At 34.6% G+C, this 18,246-nt stretch overlaps 1 pseudogene; it reads left to right on the top strand.

Annotated features, from left to right (window-relative positions):
- LOC149154988 (alpha-dioxygenase PIOX-like) overlaps nt 1–18,246 on the top strand; it is a 31,503-nt pseudogene that overhangs the window by 902 nt on the left and 12,355 nt on the right.

The raw sequence follows: 18,246 nt of genomic DNA, 5'->3' as shown, positions 1-18,246 counted from the left end.
AAAATGTTTAAACAGATTTGATCACAGTTTTTTTCCATCTCAGAAATAGAAAACACCATATATTTTACGAGAAATTATATAACATTAACATTAATTCATGATTTTTCAGGTAGAGTTAAGCGCCCCACCCAATGTTGCACCGCAATGTCTGCTAAAGGAATTCAAATTCTTCGAAAGCAAAGCAGTGCCTACTGGCAGCTGTGACATCAAAACAGGATCACGAAATAGGAGGACCGCCTGGTGGTAAGAAAACCTGCCTGGACTAAACGCTCTATCTCTCTATAAATCCTCTAAATTGTGAAGGTGTCTCACAATATATATAAATGTATATAATCTTGTCATGCTATACGTACATAAACAGGGATGGGAGTGTTGATAAAAATAGCTAAAACAACACAATTACAGAAACTCAATCATATATTATGCACAAATGGTGTATGTGCAAAGACACTCACACACACAGATTTACATTCAGATTACTCTATTAAATAGAGTTTCTGAGATCCAACTTATTTCCAAATTAGATAGAGAGGTTGAAAGAATTTCTCAACCATCACAAACCAACTTCTTAAATATGGAATGTAAGCATTAACTCCAACATCCCCTCTTAATGATTACATTACATGAAAATAACAAAATAATCAAGCTTATTAGTAGATGCTCCATCAAGTTGTCTCATAACCCTCGGAAAGGTGTAGTTGGCAAGTTGGATTCCCGAGTTCCCTTCCTCAACTCCCGAATCAAGGACCTCCCGAAGTCAATTACTGGACAGCATCCCAATCTGTCGCATAACCTCATTAGGAAACCACCTCCATGTCTACCACTAATGAGGGATCCTTCCCTAGATCCACAACTGCCATACTATCTGGACAACCATCCATATTGAGCCTTACTGCTACTTGATTTCTTCAGACACAATTGATTGCAATCACTGAACCCCTAGTCATTCTATGGACGAGAATTCTAGCATTGTAGCATACGTAACAGGCGTCCAGATCTGATAGGTCGCCTCTGCACGCCGAGTCCATCGAGGTAGTGCCTACTTTTCGAATCCAGTCCACCTTCGTCTATATGCCCGCGCACAAGAGGGGGCTTGATACAAAGCTCGACGTTATGTTCACACAGACCGCCACCAAATCTGGTGAGAGAGCAAGAAAGTCGAGCAAGGCGTGTGCGGTTTGGCAGCAATCGGATTGAAATATGGCGAGTTCGTAGGAAGACTTATCCCACGGCAACTGGTGGACGTAATCAAATTTTCCCAGGAAACAGTCCTGTAACCAACTCCAACGCACAACAATTTTATTGCATTTTTGCATAAAATTCCCAATATGCGAATCTAGATTCCATCAACAGATCTACAATGAATCCTCCAGCTCCTTTCAGAGAGGCGCGGCGCTGGCCATCACAATCTGAATGGGCAACAGATCGTAGACTCCTTCCAACGTGTTCTTGGCAAAGGCAGGAACTATGGGAGGCATGACAAGCGCCACCGTGACCTTCAATCTCTGCACCAGATCCAACAGGCTCCCGATTTTGAGCTTGTGCATGCGGAGAATAGCAGACCCGGCCCTGAGCGAGAAGATATGAAACAAAGGGAGTATGCACAACCAAGCTAGATTTGTTAGAATGCACAAAACAACAAACGGTTGAAAAACCCGTGAACTTGATCAGACTGGATAGAAACCAGAGATCCGCCCCAATCCATATCTTGAGTCTCTTGACGATGGAAAAACTAAGAACTAATCTTTTATTTCCTCACAACAAAGGTTCAGATCTAGCTCCGATACCATGATAAAAATAGCTAAAACAACACAATTACAGAAACTCAATCATATATTATGCACAAATGGTGTATGTGCAAAGACACTCACACACACAGATTTACATTCAGATTACTCTATTAAATAGAGTTTCTGAGATCCAACTTATTCCCAAATTAGATAGAGAGGTTGAGAGAATTTCTCAACCATCACAAACTGTCGGGAATTTCTGGTTATTCCAAACAAAATACAGTGGAAAAATCCTCTATTTCCACTGTTGGGAATTTTCTGATATATTCCGAAACAAAAAAAAATATGAACAGAGAGTAATACTCTGTTTTCGGGATTTCTGATAATTCAAAAACAAAAGAACAGAGCATAAAATAATACTCTACTTTGCCTCAGGATCAAACACTGATCAAAATAATACTCTGTTTTTGACACAGAAAAATACTCTGTTTTTAACTCAGAAAAACAGAAAAATTCGTTCTCTGGAAACGGTGTTGCAGCAACACAGTTTTTTTTCAGTTGCTGTAACTTGTGTTGCAGCAACGCTGTTCGTGGTGTTGCAGCAACGTAAATTTTTGACGTTAAGTATTTTTTGAGTTACGGTGTAACAGCAACGGGGATTTTTGACGTCAAGTATTTTTCGACTTACGGTGTAACAGAAACAGGAAAAAAGAAACTTCTATTTATGAAAATAAACTAAGTCTTCCTCTCATAGTGGGATTTCCACAACTCCTATTACAAAACATCTTCCTCTATAGCAAAGGGATTTACCAATCTATGCTAAAGAGCATCTTCCTCTTGATAGAGGGATTTACCAGTCTATGCTAAAGAGCATCTTCCTCCTGATAGAGGGATTCACCAAACACTATGCTTGAAAAACACCTTCCTCTTGATAGAGGGATTCACCAAGGAACACTTCTGTTCCACACAAATAACATTTACCTCTTAACAGAGGAATTCCACCATGCCTGCTTCAGAGGCACTTCAATCTGTCCAAATTGACATTGTTGTGTCTGTCTGATATTTTACACTACTGTGTGTAAAACTTTCAATACATTTATGCTGCTGCATATACAACTGTCTCAGCACTGCTGTCTCAGCAACTCTTTCTCTCAGCACTGTGTCTCAGTACTGCTGTTTCAGCATCTCTGTCTCAGCACTCTGTTTCAGCAACTCTATCTCAGCAACTCTATCTTAGCACTGCTGTTTCAGCACTGATGTTTCTACCATTTCTCACAGCAAACAATCTCAAAACAAAAAACATTCAAATCTGCACTGCTGTGCGTTTCACTGTTCTGGAAATATTTTTCTTCACGCTGTTGCGTGCTCTCATCTGCTCTCTATATATTTCCCCTGTTTCTATTTCTATTTCTATTTCTGCTTCTGTTCTTTCTTCACTGCTGTGTCTGCATTTTATAGTGTGGGAAAGGGTCATCACCGCTTTAACTTGCTGATGAAGTCTCTGCTGTACTCAGCTGCTCATAATGAACGAAATCTGATCTTTCTAACATTCTGTTGTGCTTCTTGAGTCGGTTATGTGGAAACCCATAACTGATAAATGTTGTGTCGGCTCGAGGCTAGTTCTTTTCTCTTTCAGCCGTTCTGCTCATTAATATAGTTGTTGAGAAGTAATGGTGTGGCGCTGGATCTGATCTTCCTCCTTCGGGAACACAAAAATAATTAAAGAGTGAAAAGATGGTAATGGTGGTGACTTAAAAGATCACGAATAAAAGTGGGGCACCGGATCAGGACAAATGAATAAAATAGCTGCTGCTGTTCAACTGTTCACTGCAGTTCTACCGTAGATACGCTGACTCTTTTGTAAGTCCTCCATTGTGGCTTGCTGATGTGATATCAGCGATCACTCATCGGTGATGTCCCGCATCGCTGCTGCTGCACAACAGTTGGAATTAATATTCCAACACTTCCCTTTTAATTTCAACTGCTCGGCGTTCAATCATACCCAGACATTTCATAAAAAAAACTCAAAACTTTTCTGGTCCAATGGTTTTGTCAGAATATCAGCAACCTGCTCCTTCTCTGTTGTCATGGGAGATTTAATTCCATATCTCTTCCTTATATCAAGATTTTCATCAAAGAATGACTGTTAATAAAGTTCAGCAATAATGATAAAAAATTACAGGCTCCCCTTTAGTGTATGCATTATCTTCTTTCCGCAGAATCTTCTCAAAAGAAACTTATATCGGCTCGAGAGCTCAAGGGACTTTCAGACTGTATTTCCTTCCTTCTCCATACTTGTGTAACTTTCTTCTTTTGCATGGGTCTAGCTTGTGTAAAGGCCCATGTCAAGTTACAGTCACGTGCCATATGCCCAATGTTATGACACTTGAAACATTCAACATTGTTCATGAATAAAAATTCATGATTTCTTCTTGCAAAATTGTTTCTTGGAGATTGTCGGAGACTACAACATCTCTCTCTATGAAATGCTCTGCAGTCTTTTGCCATATGACCAAAGTTTGAACAAGAATAACAATAACCAAAAAATGAACTTTGATACCTCGTATATGGAGGTTTCCTTGATGTACTTCTGAAGCCTTTCTGCCTTGAAATTCTTTGCTGATAACCATTGCCTCTCGCATCTTTGCCGTTATCAACATTTCTTCTTGGAGCTGGTTTTCTACTTGGAGTAGGATTTCTTCTATTGCAGCGTTGATTTTTCTCCTTGCCTTTGCTGGAACTAGGGGCATCACAATTTCTTTCTGCCTTCTTCACATATCCTTTGCTTAAAACAGTTTTTTTTGAGGGTTCACATACATACCCAAGTCCTGATTTATGATATGGCGATCTGTGATAGCTGAGCATATCATCCAAGGCTTGAGAGCTCTTCAAGATTTTGTTCATCCCTTCAACCTTTTTTCTAAGGAGGACAATCTCTTCTTCCAATCTTTCACACTCATCATTCTTCTTTGTAAGTTGTTCCTCAGTTTCTTCCTTGCTACGAGTAGTTTCAGCTGCTACTACTTTAAGAGAGATAATATCTGACTTCATTTTGGAGATTTCTTCATTCTTTGCTTGACTGCTCTCCATTCTCTTCTCAGCTTCTTGTGCCTGCTTCCTGGCTTCTTGTAATTCAGCCTTAAGGGAGGAGACCTCTACCTTGTACTGTCCAATCTCTTCTACAAGTTTGTTCACTCTCTTGTGCCTTTGTTCAAGTTGATTTGACAAGATATCTTCCTGCTTCCTTGCTTTATTCAACTGATTTGTCATGGATATGACTTCTTCATGATGCTTCCTTTTGCATTGATCAAGTTCCTTCTTAAGCTTGGCGAGCTCTTCATCCCTTTCTTTTACTTGAAGCTTGATGAGGTCAACCTTCTCATTTTCAGCTTCTATGATGGGTTCAGAATTTCCTTCTTGACTGATTGTCGTGGTCAGTGCTCCCTTTGCATGAAGGTCATGAAGTCTGTCCCATATATCCTTTGCTGATGAATATTTTTCTATATTCTTCTTTACAGAATCAGGCAGTCCATCCAAGATTGTCTTTGCTGCTTTTGCATTGCACTCCTTGGATTCTTTATCCATCTTGCTATCATCAATCACTGATTCCCAAATTTCAATCCCTTGAGACTGTAAGACAGTCCTCATTTTTATTTCCCACATATCAAAATTTCCATTAAACCTTGAAGCCTCAAATAGAATGCTTTCAAGTTGATTGTCTTCTATTTTAGAAGTAGAGGGAGACACATTCTTAGCAGGATTGGTGACTTTCTTCTTTGACCTTGCCATTTAACTGTGTATCTTAAAATAACTGATTGTTTTTTCAACAACAACACAAAAGAAATTCTTGAGAAATACCTTGGATTTTTTTTGACTGAATCTTCACTCTGCTGGAGAAGCTGCTACAGCAATGAATCCTCTTTCAGCTTCTTTGATGTATTCAAAGAGCCTGGACAAGCTCTGATACCATGTCGGGAATTTCTGGTTATTCCAAACAAAATACAGTGGAAAAATCCTCTGTTTCCACTGTTGGGAATTTTCTGATAAATTCCGAAACAAAAAAAAATATGAACAGAGAGTAATACTCTGTTTTCGGGATTTTTGATAATTCAAAAACAAAAGAACAGAGCATAAAATAATACTCTACTTTGCCTCAGGATCAAACACTGATCAAAATAATACTCTGTTTTTGACAGAGACAAATACTCTGTTTTTAACTCAGAAAAACAGAAAAATTCGTTCTCTGGAAACGGTGTTGCAGCAACACAGTTTTTTTTCAGTTGCTGTAACTTGTGTTGCAGCAACGCTGTTCGTGGTGTTGCAACAACGTAAATTTTTGACGTCAAGTATTTTTTGAGTTACGGTGTAACAGCAACGGGGATTTTTGACGTCAAGTATTTTTTGACTTACGGTGTAACAACAACAGGCAAAAAGAAACTTCTATTTATGAAAATAAACTAAGTCTTCCTCTCATAGAGGAATTTCCACAACTCCTATTACAAAACATCTTCCTCTATAGCAAAGGGATTTACCAATCTATGCTAAAGAGCATCTTCCTCTTGATAGAGGGATTTACCAGTCTATGCTAAAGAGCATCTTCCTCTTGATAGAGGGATTCACCAAACACTATGCTTAAAAAGCACCTTCCTCTTGACAGAGGGATTCACCAAGGAACACTTATGTTCCACACAAATAACATTTACCTCTTAACAGAGGAATTCCACCATGCCTGCTTCAGAGGCACTTCAATCTGTCCAAATTGACATTGTTGTGTCTGTCTGATATTTTACACTACTGTGTGTAAAACTTTCAATACATTTATGCTGCTGCATATACAGCTGTCTCAGCACTGCTGTCTCAGCAACTCTTTCTCTCAGCACTGTGTCTCAGTACTGCTGTTTCAGCATCTCTGTCTCAGCACTCTATCTCAGCAACTCTATCTTAGCACTGCTATTTCAGCACTGATGTTTCTACCATTTCTCGCAGCAAACAATCTCAAAACAAAAAACATTCAAATCTGCACTGCTGTGCGTTTCACTGTTCTGGAAATATTTTTTTCACGCTGTTGCGTGCTCTCATCTGCTCTCTATATATTTCCCCTGTTTCTATTTCTATTTCTGTTTCTGCTTCTGTTCTTTCTTCACTGCTGTGTCTGCATTTTATAGTGCGGGAAAGGGTCATCACCGCTTTAACTTGCTGATGAAGTCTCTGCGGTACTCAACTGCTCATAATGAACGAAATCTGATCTTTCTGACATTCTGTTATGCTTCTTGAGTCGGTTATGTGGAAACCCATAACTGATAAATGTTGCATCGGCTCGAGGCTAGTTCTTTTCTCTTTCAGCCATTCTACTCATTAATATAGTTGTTGAGAAGTAATGGTGTGGCGCTGGATCTGATCTTCCTCCTTCGGGAACACAAAAATAATTAAAGAGTGAAAAGATGGTAATGGCGGTGACTTAAAAGATCATGAATAAAAGTGGGGCACCGGATCAGGACAAATGAATAAAATAGCTGCTGTTGTTCAACTGTTCACTGCAGTTCTACCGTAGATACGCCGACTCTTTTGTAAGTCCTCCATTGCGGCTCGCTGATGTGATATCGACGATCACTCATCGGTGATGTCCCGCATCGCTGCTGCTGCACAGCAGTTGGAATTAATATCCCAACACAAACCAACTTCTTAAATATGGAATGTAAGCATTAACTCCAACAAGTGCAGTGTATTGAAACAACGCGAGTGAATAAAAAAAAGTAAGAACATTCAAAGATGGTAAGTTGAAGTTGGGGGACGATGGCCTTTTTCTTCACGACAAAGACGGAATTGCCCTCTCTGGAGATGTTCGTAATTCATGGGCAGGGGTGTCGGTTATGCAGGCTCTTTTTATCGAAGAACATAATTCCGTTTGCGACATGTTGAAGGTAATTATATTTTATTGCAGAAATTCTCAATAATGCAATCTAACTTATAGAATACTATGGATGTTACTTGACTATGACCATTGATTATTAAAGTTTTTCATTGAAATTCACATCTGGACCCTCAGCACTAAGATCAATCTCATTGCAGACTAATATAATTTGGTCAACTAATTTATAAATTCAGCTTCACTATATTGGTATGAGCGACGAGGATTTGTATCGCTATGCAAGATTAGTGACTTCAGCCGTGATACCCAAGATCCACACCATTGACTGGACGGTGGAGCTCCTCAAAATGGACACCCTCCTTGCTGGAATGAACGCCAATTGGTACATATAATTACATATTGTTTTACACAAGTTGCAATCTTGAAATTTAAGGCAAAGGGCTAAAATATCATAGCTAAAACATAAAGGAATTCGTATTTTTTATAAAATGTTTAAATACAAGCTTTCTTCTTATTAATGAACGAAGCTTTCACTATGTGCAGGTATGGGTTATTGGGTAAGAAGGTGAAGAATATCTTTGGTCACACTGGAAGGTCTCTTCTGAGCGGCTATATAGGAATGCCCAAGCCTCAGAGTCATGGAGTCCCATACTCTCTCACTGAGGAATTTGTGGGTTTCTATCGAATGCACAGTCTGTTGCCAGACAGCATCCTCGTCAGAGACATTCATGGAACTCCAGTGGACAACAAAACCCCTCCAATTCTCAAAGAGTGAGTTGAGTTTACAGCATCACTTAGATTGGAACTCTGTTCACATTCTGGTTATTTTGGAAGCAGTTTGAATTTTAGACTATGATAAAAGGAAATAGTAGTTAAATATCCAGTGTCATCCATTCATGTGACTCACAGGATAGAGATGAAGGAACTAATAGGAATTCCAGGAGAAGAAACGTTATCATATATTGGTAAGGAATGTCACATTGTATCAATGGGGCATCAACCCTGTGGGGCCCTTAATCTGTGGAACTACCCTGTATGGATGAGAGACATTATCGCTCAGGGCCCCGATGGAAATGAGAGACCATATCCTGTAGACATGCCCGCACTAGAGAGTAAGAAATTTATTACTTTAGTTACTGATTGCACTTCTTTTTTTTGTCATGTTTTTTCTCTTTTAATTTCATCCTATTTTAAATTTGTTAAATTAAAACGTGAAGTAGCAGATTTGATAGAGTGTACTTTTTTCAGTTTATCGTGATAGGGAGAGGAGCATAGCAAGATACAATGAATTCCGGCGAAATATGCTGATGATTCCCATCTCAAAATGGGAAGACCTCACAGACGATAAGGAGGAAATCCAAATGTTGAAAGAGGTCTATGATAACGACATTGAACTTCTAGATCTGCAGGTCGGCCTCATGGCAGAGAAGAAGATTAAAGGTTTTGCCATCAGCGAGACGACCTTCTTTATCTTTTTGCTCATGGCATCACGGTGGGTAAATAAATCATTTCTCATTTTATAATATTCCATTCTTCAATAAAAAGCGCAAAATTTATCATTCCTTTAGTAAGATGCGTTTTGTGAATATATGTCGATTGCAGTCGATTGGAGGCAGATCACTTTTTCACGAGTGATTTCAAGAAGGAAGTGTATACGGAGGTTTGGATGGCATGGATAAACAACACAGAGGGCCTCAAAGACGTGCTGAAACGTCACGATCCAGAGTTGTAGAGAAATGGATGAATTCATCGAGTGCATTTTCTGTGTGGAATGCGTCCCCGGAACCCAAGAACAACACGCCCCTCTATCTTCGTCTCTCTCTAGGTGTTACTGTGTGTCTCTGCATGATATTATTAGTCCCTTCCTGCGACTCTTAGCGATCGATTGTGCGTTGACGGGGTATTAATCTCTTGTTTGACCAAAAAATATTGCTGTACATCACAACTTTAACCAAAGTTTTCATATTAGAAAATAATATAAAATTTATTATGTAATTTTTGATTGGACAACAAAGTTGGAGGTCTTATTGCGCGCTTCGCACCTTTCAAGACATTATGTTGGGGGTAAAAATAAGATATCCAAAGTTTTCAGAGATGAAAAGTTTTTGTTATCCAAAGTTTTCAAAGACGAACATTTTATCAAAAGCACCACTTAGTTTGTCCTAACTTTTTGCTACCTTTTCTCCGTGTGCAGTGTCCTGCATCCTAAGAGTGCCAGCTGTTTGGAGTGCCAGCTGTTTGGATATGCAGAGGCGTCCCTGGTGGTCTACAAATGCCTTGTCCGGAGTCCAGAGTAAGTTCAGAGCACAAAGTAAGAGCACAGAGTGTCGAGCAGCTAATTCTCCGGAGTAAGTTGAGAGCAGAGAGTGTGGAGCAGCTAGTTTCAGCTAGTTTGAGAAGCAGAGGAGCAAAGAGTGTCGAGCCTAGCTTCACCTTTACAACTTGTAAGTTCCCAGACCGAACTAAGCATTCCCCATTTAATATAATATTCACCATAAAAAAATGTTGAATTTCTACAAACCCTTAACATGGTTATTTGATGGCATGTAACTCTTTGCACTGTTCCGTTGGTCTATTCATGGTAATAGTTTTACTTCTATCACTCAAGCTTTCACTATATAAAGTATTTTCTTAATTCATCAGGAATTAATTTCACTCTCATTTCATTATTATTTCTTTGCTATGTGCTTCGGAGGTGGTTTTTCTGATTTCATATTTAAGGTTTGTCCATATACTTCTATTTCTAACCTTCTATCATAGCAGACAACCAAAAGATGTGTCAAACATTCCAAAATCCCGAGCCTTTTGCGGTAAATAGTATCATCTTTGTATTTCGAAAAGAGTTATTATTGAAAATATGCATTATTAACCTTTGCAAGCCTAACTATGAATGGAAAATCTCTTTTATTCTGAAATTTGGTGGTTTTATTTAAAGTTTTATGATTCAGCGCGTGAGTTTTCCCGATCACTAGTCAATCCTCACTCTCAGGCGAGTTGAGCTTGGTAACTTTACTCTTGATAATGAAACTATATTTTTGAACCCATACCTTTTGTGTTATCCGGCACCATCACCTGTTCAAGACAAACTCTTATAATCTGTTATTCTAATGTAATTCCTATATTTAATCACAAATTTTTAAATAATGAAATCCTTCTATTGTGAATCCTTTTTCTATATATTGCCTCTTATACCCTGGCCGCTCGTCTCGCTGCAATACGTGATTTTCCTGGACAGAGGATGGTATTTTCACTACAATATTATTATGTCTTTTTTAGAATTTTTTTTAACACTTTATTGTAGAAATGCTTTAGAATAGAGATGACGCTGACAGATTGATATCCATGTGTGGAAAAATGGTAGTATCTTTGTTGCCAATGTAGATAAAATTTGATCAGAGGTTTAAAAGAAATGTCTCCATAGTATTGATTCAATTTGGCGTACTTGATATCATTGTAATGAAACATAATTTATTAAACAAAATATCTAACATGAAAATTAATAATAATTAAAAATGTTAAATATGATGAATAATTTATATGGTTATAAACAATATATATTTAATATTTATGAATGGTATGGTTGATATAATGAGGATTGTACATTAACATTTTGTGCTTAATTACCCAAGTGAATGACGGTATCTTTTAATTAGATTAAGTTTTTTTTTATTATTATGGTTATATTTGTATTACATATTTATTATAATATTTTTTATAAATAATTTGTATAGGTTAATTTTAAATAGGGATTTAGTATAATTTTTTTTTAGAGATAAATTTAAAATAAATATAGTAATTTTTCTATTTTTTTTATAAATTTCAATGATTTTTTAGTGGTTTTTTATATATATTATAATTTTTCATTGTTTGAATCATATTTTCTTAATGTTACGTAACTTAAACTTAAAATTCCAAAAACAACTTTATAGAATTTCAAGGAAAATTAACCCAACAAAAAACACTTATTAAATATTAAAATGTAAAATAGTGAACTTACTTTAAACATTTTAACAATTTTTTTTTTGTCAATTGTCTTAATATATATATATATATATATATATATATATATAATTTTTAAACAATGTAAAATAGTGAACTTACTTTAAACATTTTAACAATTTTTTTTTGTCAATTGTCTTATAATATAAATATATATATATATATATATATATATATATATATATATATAATTTTTAAACAATATATGATATATATATAGTTGGCATTAAAATAATTTATATAACATGTACATGTACATTGAGAATTTCTTTCTATGAACTAGATTGTTCACATTAAGATAACTCATTTTTAATTAATATATTTTTAAGTATATTTGAATCTTACCTAATTTTACATATTAAATATGTTTATTTTTATTTATCATCCATAATGTTTTTTTTTTATGATTATGAATATTTTTAAATGTTACATATTAATTTTATATTAAAAATGAAATGAATTAAAAAAGTCCCCGTATTATTCTTATTAGAAAATACTTACTATTTTTTATTTTACTTATAAACCTACATGGAAAACTACAATCTTCATTTCCTTATTGACAAAAATAATACCATGCATAAATCATTCATTGACCATGTTTGGGCAAATCTAGCTAATATAAAATATAGAATTTTCATATTGGATACGTATTGGTCTCATGATACAATATCTCTTGTCCTTGAGCTATGATATACACATGAAACAGTTTGCAAAATTGCAAATTTTGACATTTTTGCAATACCTCATTGTTTTTACCATTTCTATTTTACTAAAGCATATTACAATATTCTTTTTGTACTAAACCAAATAATAACACTATACATACTATGCATTCTATCGTACATTTACATATATGACCTCATATATTCATCAATGCAAATTATGCCAATGAAACCCTTTTCAACTAAGCAACACAAGCAACCTATCATAAATTTCCAGATATGACCTCATCTATTTATGAATGCAGACTGTACCAGTAAAACCTTTTTCAATTGAACAAAACGACCAAGAAAAAAGAACAACAACATGGAACATAAACAAACAGAGTATATTCTTCTTGCCTTTCCTTTCCTATGGATTTTATGTTCTTGTTCACTTTTTACTTTTATCTGTTCTTTTAATTTGCACTGAATATATCTTACTATTCTATAACATAGCATAAATCTTGAAAGAGGAAAAGAAACAATTGAAGAAATAGAATGCATAACGCAATTAGAAAGGGCAAGCCAACCGCTTGTTTTGCAAAGGTATGTCTATGACAACTATACAAATATGCTAATTTGTATTTAGAATATTAATGTTTACTATATATGCATTCTATTTTTACATATGTATGGTTCTATGGTTTTAATGTTCTTGTTCACTTTTTAGTTCTATATGCTCTTTCAAATTGAACTAAATATATGCTGCTATTCTATAACATAGCATAAATTCTGAAAAAGGAAAAGAAACAATTGAAGAAATAGAAGGCATAACTCAAATAGAAAAGGCAAGCCAACGGCTTGTTTTGAAAAGGTATGTCTATGACAACTATACAAATATGCTATTTTCTATTTAGAATATTAATGTTTAGTATATATGCATTCTCTTTTTACATATGTATATTTAAATCTATATAAATTAGAAAATGTTGGACGAGTGGAGAAAGCACTTGTAGTAAGTCCCCCCGACAATGCAGCAAGAAGACATGTACAAGTTAGATATCATAATTTGTTTATTAATTGCTTATCACAAAATACATGTGATAATATCCACATCATATTGAAATGTGCATTTACCTGTGTTAGTCCAACTGAAACAATCACAACAAAACTTGATTCAACAAATGTACAAAATGATATATCAAAAAGGTATGCATATGAAACACAACATTGTAATCTATTTATACTTATTCAGTTTTTAGGAGAAACATAGCATTGTAGAAATGTTTATAGCAGTATCTAACTAAGCAATTTTTATAGGCAAAAACAGATACTGCCAATTAAAGTATCAATTGAAGATCTCAATAGTCGTAGAATTGGGCAGCGATTTGTTGGAGACATAATGGTTGTCTATACTGCATTCCTTGATAAAGCAAACAAATCACGTCAAATATTACGAGCTGATTTGACAGATGTTCAAGGAATGATGACTATAACGTTAACTGTACCTGCACATTTAGTGGAGCGAGATGAACAGAAAATTTTGCAAGGCAATAGCATCTCAATTACAAATTTCACGATACTGCCTAAAACTGTTTATGATCGCAGTGACCGTGACAGAATAATTTTGCTTAATGAATCAAGTATCATAGAAACTGTACTTGAAGTTTGCAAAGAATATGGCTTCATTCCCAATACAACCATTAGGCAGTTTGCAAACAAAAAAGAAATGTACCCAATTGGCACAATCGCTGCAGCCGTTACACTTGCCAAACGGGTTGGATTGCATTACATACTCCATATCAAAGATGGAGATTCTGAAACTGACAATGCAACTGTATGTATTTGCATGTTACTTATTCCTAATTTTCAGTAGATAACATGCATCACTTCAATATATAGTTATTGTAATTTGTGTATAGTTATTGTAATTTGTCTCTTGCACTTGAAATTTTTCAACACATAGGAATAATGTACTTGCATATTGCTTTGTACTTGCATATTACTTTTCGTATTTTTCAATGGATAACAATTCCTCTCTTGCAGTTGCAATTGTTTGACACGTATGAACACTTTTTCCTTTCAATGGAAAAACAACTGCAGAAAGGAGACTTCCCCCTCATCCTTTTCAAAAATTTAACAAAAAAGGTAAACACAAAAGAAACAATATTCATGACTGAACTTAACACAGATGCAATAAACAATCTCAGAAAACTAACTACATCTACCTATGTTGTAAGTATAACAATAATGGTGTTTTTACTAGCTTTGCATTTCCCATGTAATAATGTAGATTAACGTTTGAATATCTTATAAACAGGTCGAAGGTATTCTGATGGCAACAAATCCATATTCAACTCCTTTCGAACCTATTTGTGCAATTTGTAACTCCCCAGTCAATTCAACCATAGCGATAACCAATGGGACAATATTCTGTTCACAATGCAATGATAATTTCCCTTTCATCTACAAGCATTGTATAAATGTTGTAATAGAATCCATTACAAATAACTTTGTACAGTGCATTATCAGGCAACCCTTATTACATGACTTACTTCCTGATTTAAAAGCAATGTCATATGAGGCATATTTGCAACAGAAAGCTACCACTGTATACATGTTACATGACTTCAAAATTCACAGCAAGTTCACACTCAATGAAGATAGTGAACTATTACATGTCGGCTAACAAATGGAAGGTACATCAACATATGCCTTAACATCTTTTGTCTCAAATATGTCCTCTCTTCAATCCGCAATGTTATCATTTTATTATAACTAACTATTTGTTATACAGATTACAAAATCCAGGAACATGGCAGCCTTCACGTACACAGCAAATGCAAAAGTGATATGAATATGTTTCTTCAGATTATGATCTTACGATCTTACTGTAATAGAACTATTTAACTTGTAATTTCCACTCATGTACCAAGAAAATGTACTTTCAATATTTTAAATTCCATTGCTACTTCAAACGACGAAGAGAAGATTTTAAATTTCTGTTGTCCCTTCAAATTTGAGTCATAATGAGCTTGTTGTAAGCCATCTTGTTTTGTTAGTTTCTGTTTCTTGGGTAATATGGGTAAGGGTTCAGGAAAGAAGGCTGGAAAGTCTTTATGCATGTGTGTTTGTACTGTTTGTGTTTCTGTCCTGTATTTAATTTAATTCAGAATAAATTAATATTGGATGATTGGAAGATGATAGCAATCAATTTTAGCAAAATATTTTTACATTTTAACATGTTCTTTGTGTTTTTTTACATTGCATATTACTGTAATACAACAATTTACATGACAAACAATTTACATGACAATAGACAAACAATTTACATGACAATATTACTGTAATACAACAATTTACATGAATGAGATTCATAATATTGTATTACAACAATTTACATGAATGAGATTCATAACCAGCGTTGTATATCATGTGAAATTAATTAATATTTTTACAAATACACCAATTTTTACAGGGTTGTATATCATGTGAAATTAATTAATATTTTTACAAATACATCATTAATTAATACTGTATTACAACAATTTACATCAATGAGATTCATAACCAGCATTGTATATCATGTGAAATTAATTAATATTTTTACAGGGTTGTATATCATGTGAAATTAATTAATATTTTTACAAATACATCTTTTACAATTTACATGAATGAGATTCATAACCAGCATTGTATATCATGTGAAATTAATTAATATTTTTACAGGGTTGTATATCATGTGGAATTAATTAATATTTTTACAAATACATCTACTGATAACTAGCTATGATGAGCTTTCCTAATCAATGGACAGCCTCCGTTATTAATTTCTGGCTCCGACGTTATTGTTAACATCATTATTAGATAAGTTTACATAATAATAAAAAATTAATAATAAAAAAATATAAATAATTTTGTGTGTATATATATTAACATAATTTGTTTGGTAGAGTTTGATCTTGCATAGAAGTTGTTCACCAAAAAAATGAAATATACATACCTACTTATACACAAAACACACATGAACATTGATACCTCTATATGCATAAATGAGCATCTAAATACTTTAGTCCTTTGAGGTATGCATTTTACATCTAGATTAAACATACTACATTTTGAGTTTGAAATTGATAGATTATTTTACTTTTTAATGTTGATTTCAGTTTAAAAGATTATATGTATTTTTAAAATTAAACCAATTGTCAAACAATTGATCGCCTTATTTTTCATTAAATTCTAAAATATTTTTAAAATTTGCAAAGCTATCGTCTAAACATATAGATTAATCTAGAAAATCATTTCTTAGTTGTTCAAATAGAACTTCAAATATTACACAGACTTAACCATAAATATCTATTTATGGAATTTTGATCTAAAATTGGAAAGTTCCACTCACATTAATAAAATGCACATTTAAAATTTTATTTTAATATTTTGTTTTTAAAAAAATATACTCTTATAAATTATTCAATAATTTCTAATTAAATAGTTTTATGTGATTGTACCCTTGGAACATGAATATTTCTGTCAGAGTGAAACATGGTGGATAAACAAGTACCCATATATGAAATGGACGCATTATATAATACGTGTCATGCTGCACGTCGTTCGAATACTAAAGCTTATCCAATAGAACATACCTCAGAGTACCAGAGGAACCTATATATATATATATATATATATATATATATATCATTGTCTCAATGGAGCACATCATGTTGCAGATTGTTCGGAATAGAATAGAGATATCAACCAGTGAAAAGGGTGATCCCAGAGTAATAGGTAGTTAATTATCTGGTAGGAAAAATGAGTTCGGATGACGCTCCCATGTCAGAAGAAGCTCAGATGAAGCTCAAAGGTGGAGCCATGAAAGGAGGGTTCAGCACTGCAGAGGTTTGTATTGCATTTCGTATTATTTTACCTATGTTTCTGTTTATTGTTAACTGTACAATTTGCTTAAATTTTTTGCATGCTATTAAACAGATGTGATCCAATCTTATTGCCAGGTCTAAAGACTGGGCAATAAATGTTATTCAGACATATGTCTCTTGCAATGGGCATGAGCCAGAGCAACATCAGGTAATAACCATTTAAAATATTTTAACAATCTTGAAATATATGTTTTACTTCGAACTGAAATTTTTGTAACGAATTACACATTGAATTTGCAACGCCATCCAAGCAGCAAGATCTTTCAAGGAAGATAGCAAGTTTGTTCGGCGAAGGCAGATTGAAGCTTTTTTGTTCGGTTTATTTTAGCGAAACAGAATGGGTCTTCGTCAGAGGTCAGTTGCTTTTCCTTTTTCCAAACCTACACTCTCTGCATATTTTTATCATAAATTACATTTGGTATCTGTGGACGACAACAAGGTTGTCCTTATTTCAACATATTCTTAGTGGAGTCGAACCCGAGAACGGGCGGTACAGGGCACAGGATGGCAGACATTACCGGGCCGTAGCCGCTCATGACAGGCCTGTGGTTGAATTAGCTACTGTTCCGGCAAGATCTGCAGATGCAAATAGCTCTGAGGATTCTATCAAGTAAGCCCTTTTTGATTTAGAGAAGCAAAAAATCATGAATTATTCTTAGTTCTCTAGGAATTTTATGTGCATAAGTTAGATGACGGCCGCCTTCGGTAAATTCTACATTTGTTGTGCAATTTTCTAATTTTCTTTAATTTAAAAAATGTTATTCGCATTTGTTTCGCGATATTCTGATTTGCTTTAACTTTTCTTTCTTTTTATAATAGAAAACTCGTTCCTGTGTATTTTTAATCCCAATCAACATCTTGCAAGTTTATAATGCTTGATTTTGCTGACTTGTCATATTACTACGCTTTTAATAATGGTTATTTTCGGGTATTTTTATCTGGAATAATACAATTGTGAAATCATGAATGCTGTCCTTCAAAATGTGGAGTAAAGCTATGCATAAAATGTCAAATATGATATATGCCTACCACAAATGTATACATGTATAATATAACCTTACACGAATTTTTAA

Source organism: Pinus tabuliformis, chromosome 9 (genome assembly GCF_031772625.1).
Source record: "Pinus tabuliformis cultivar Carrire ecotype Pingquan chromosome 9, CPIR1, whole genome shotgun sequence".
Classification (NCBI taxonomy): domain Eukaryota; kingdom Viridiplantae; phylum Streptophyta; class Pinopsida; order Pinales; family Pinaceae; genus Pinus; species Pinus tabuliformis.
The sequence above is the reverse complement of the archived record's forward strand: the minus strand, read 5'-3'. Positions and strand labels throughout refer to the sequence as shown.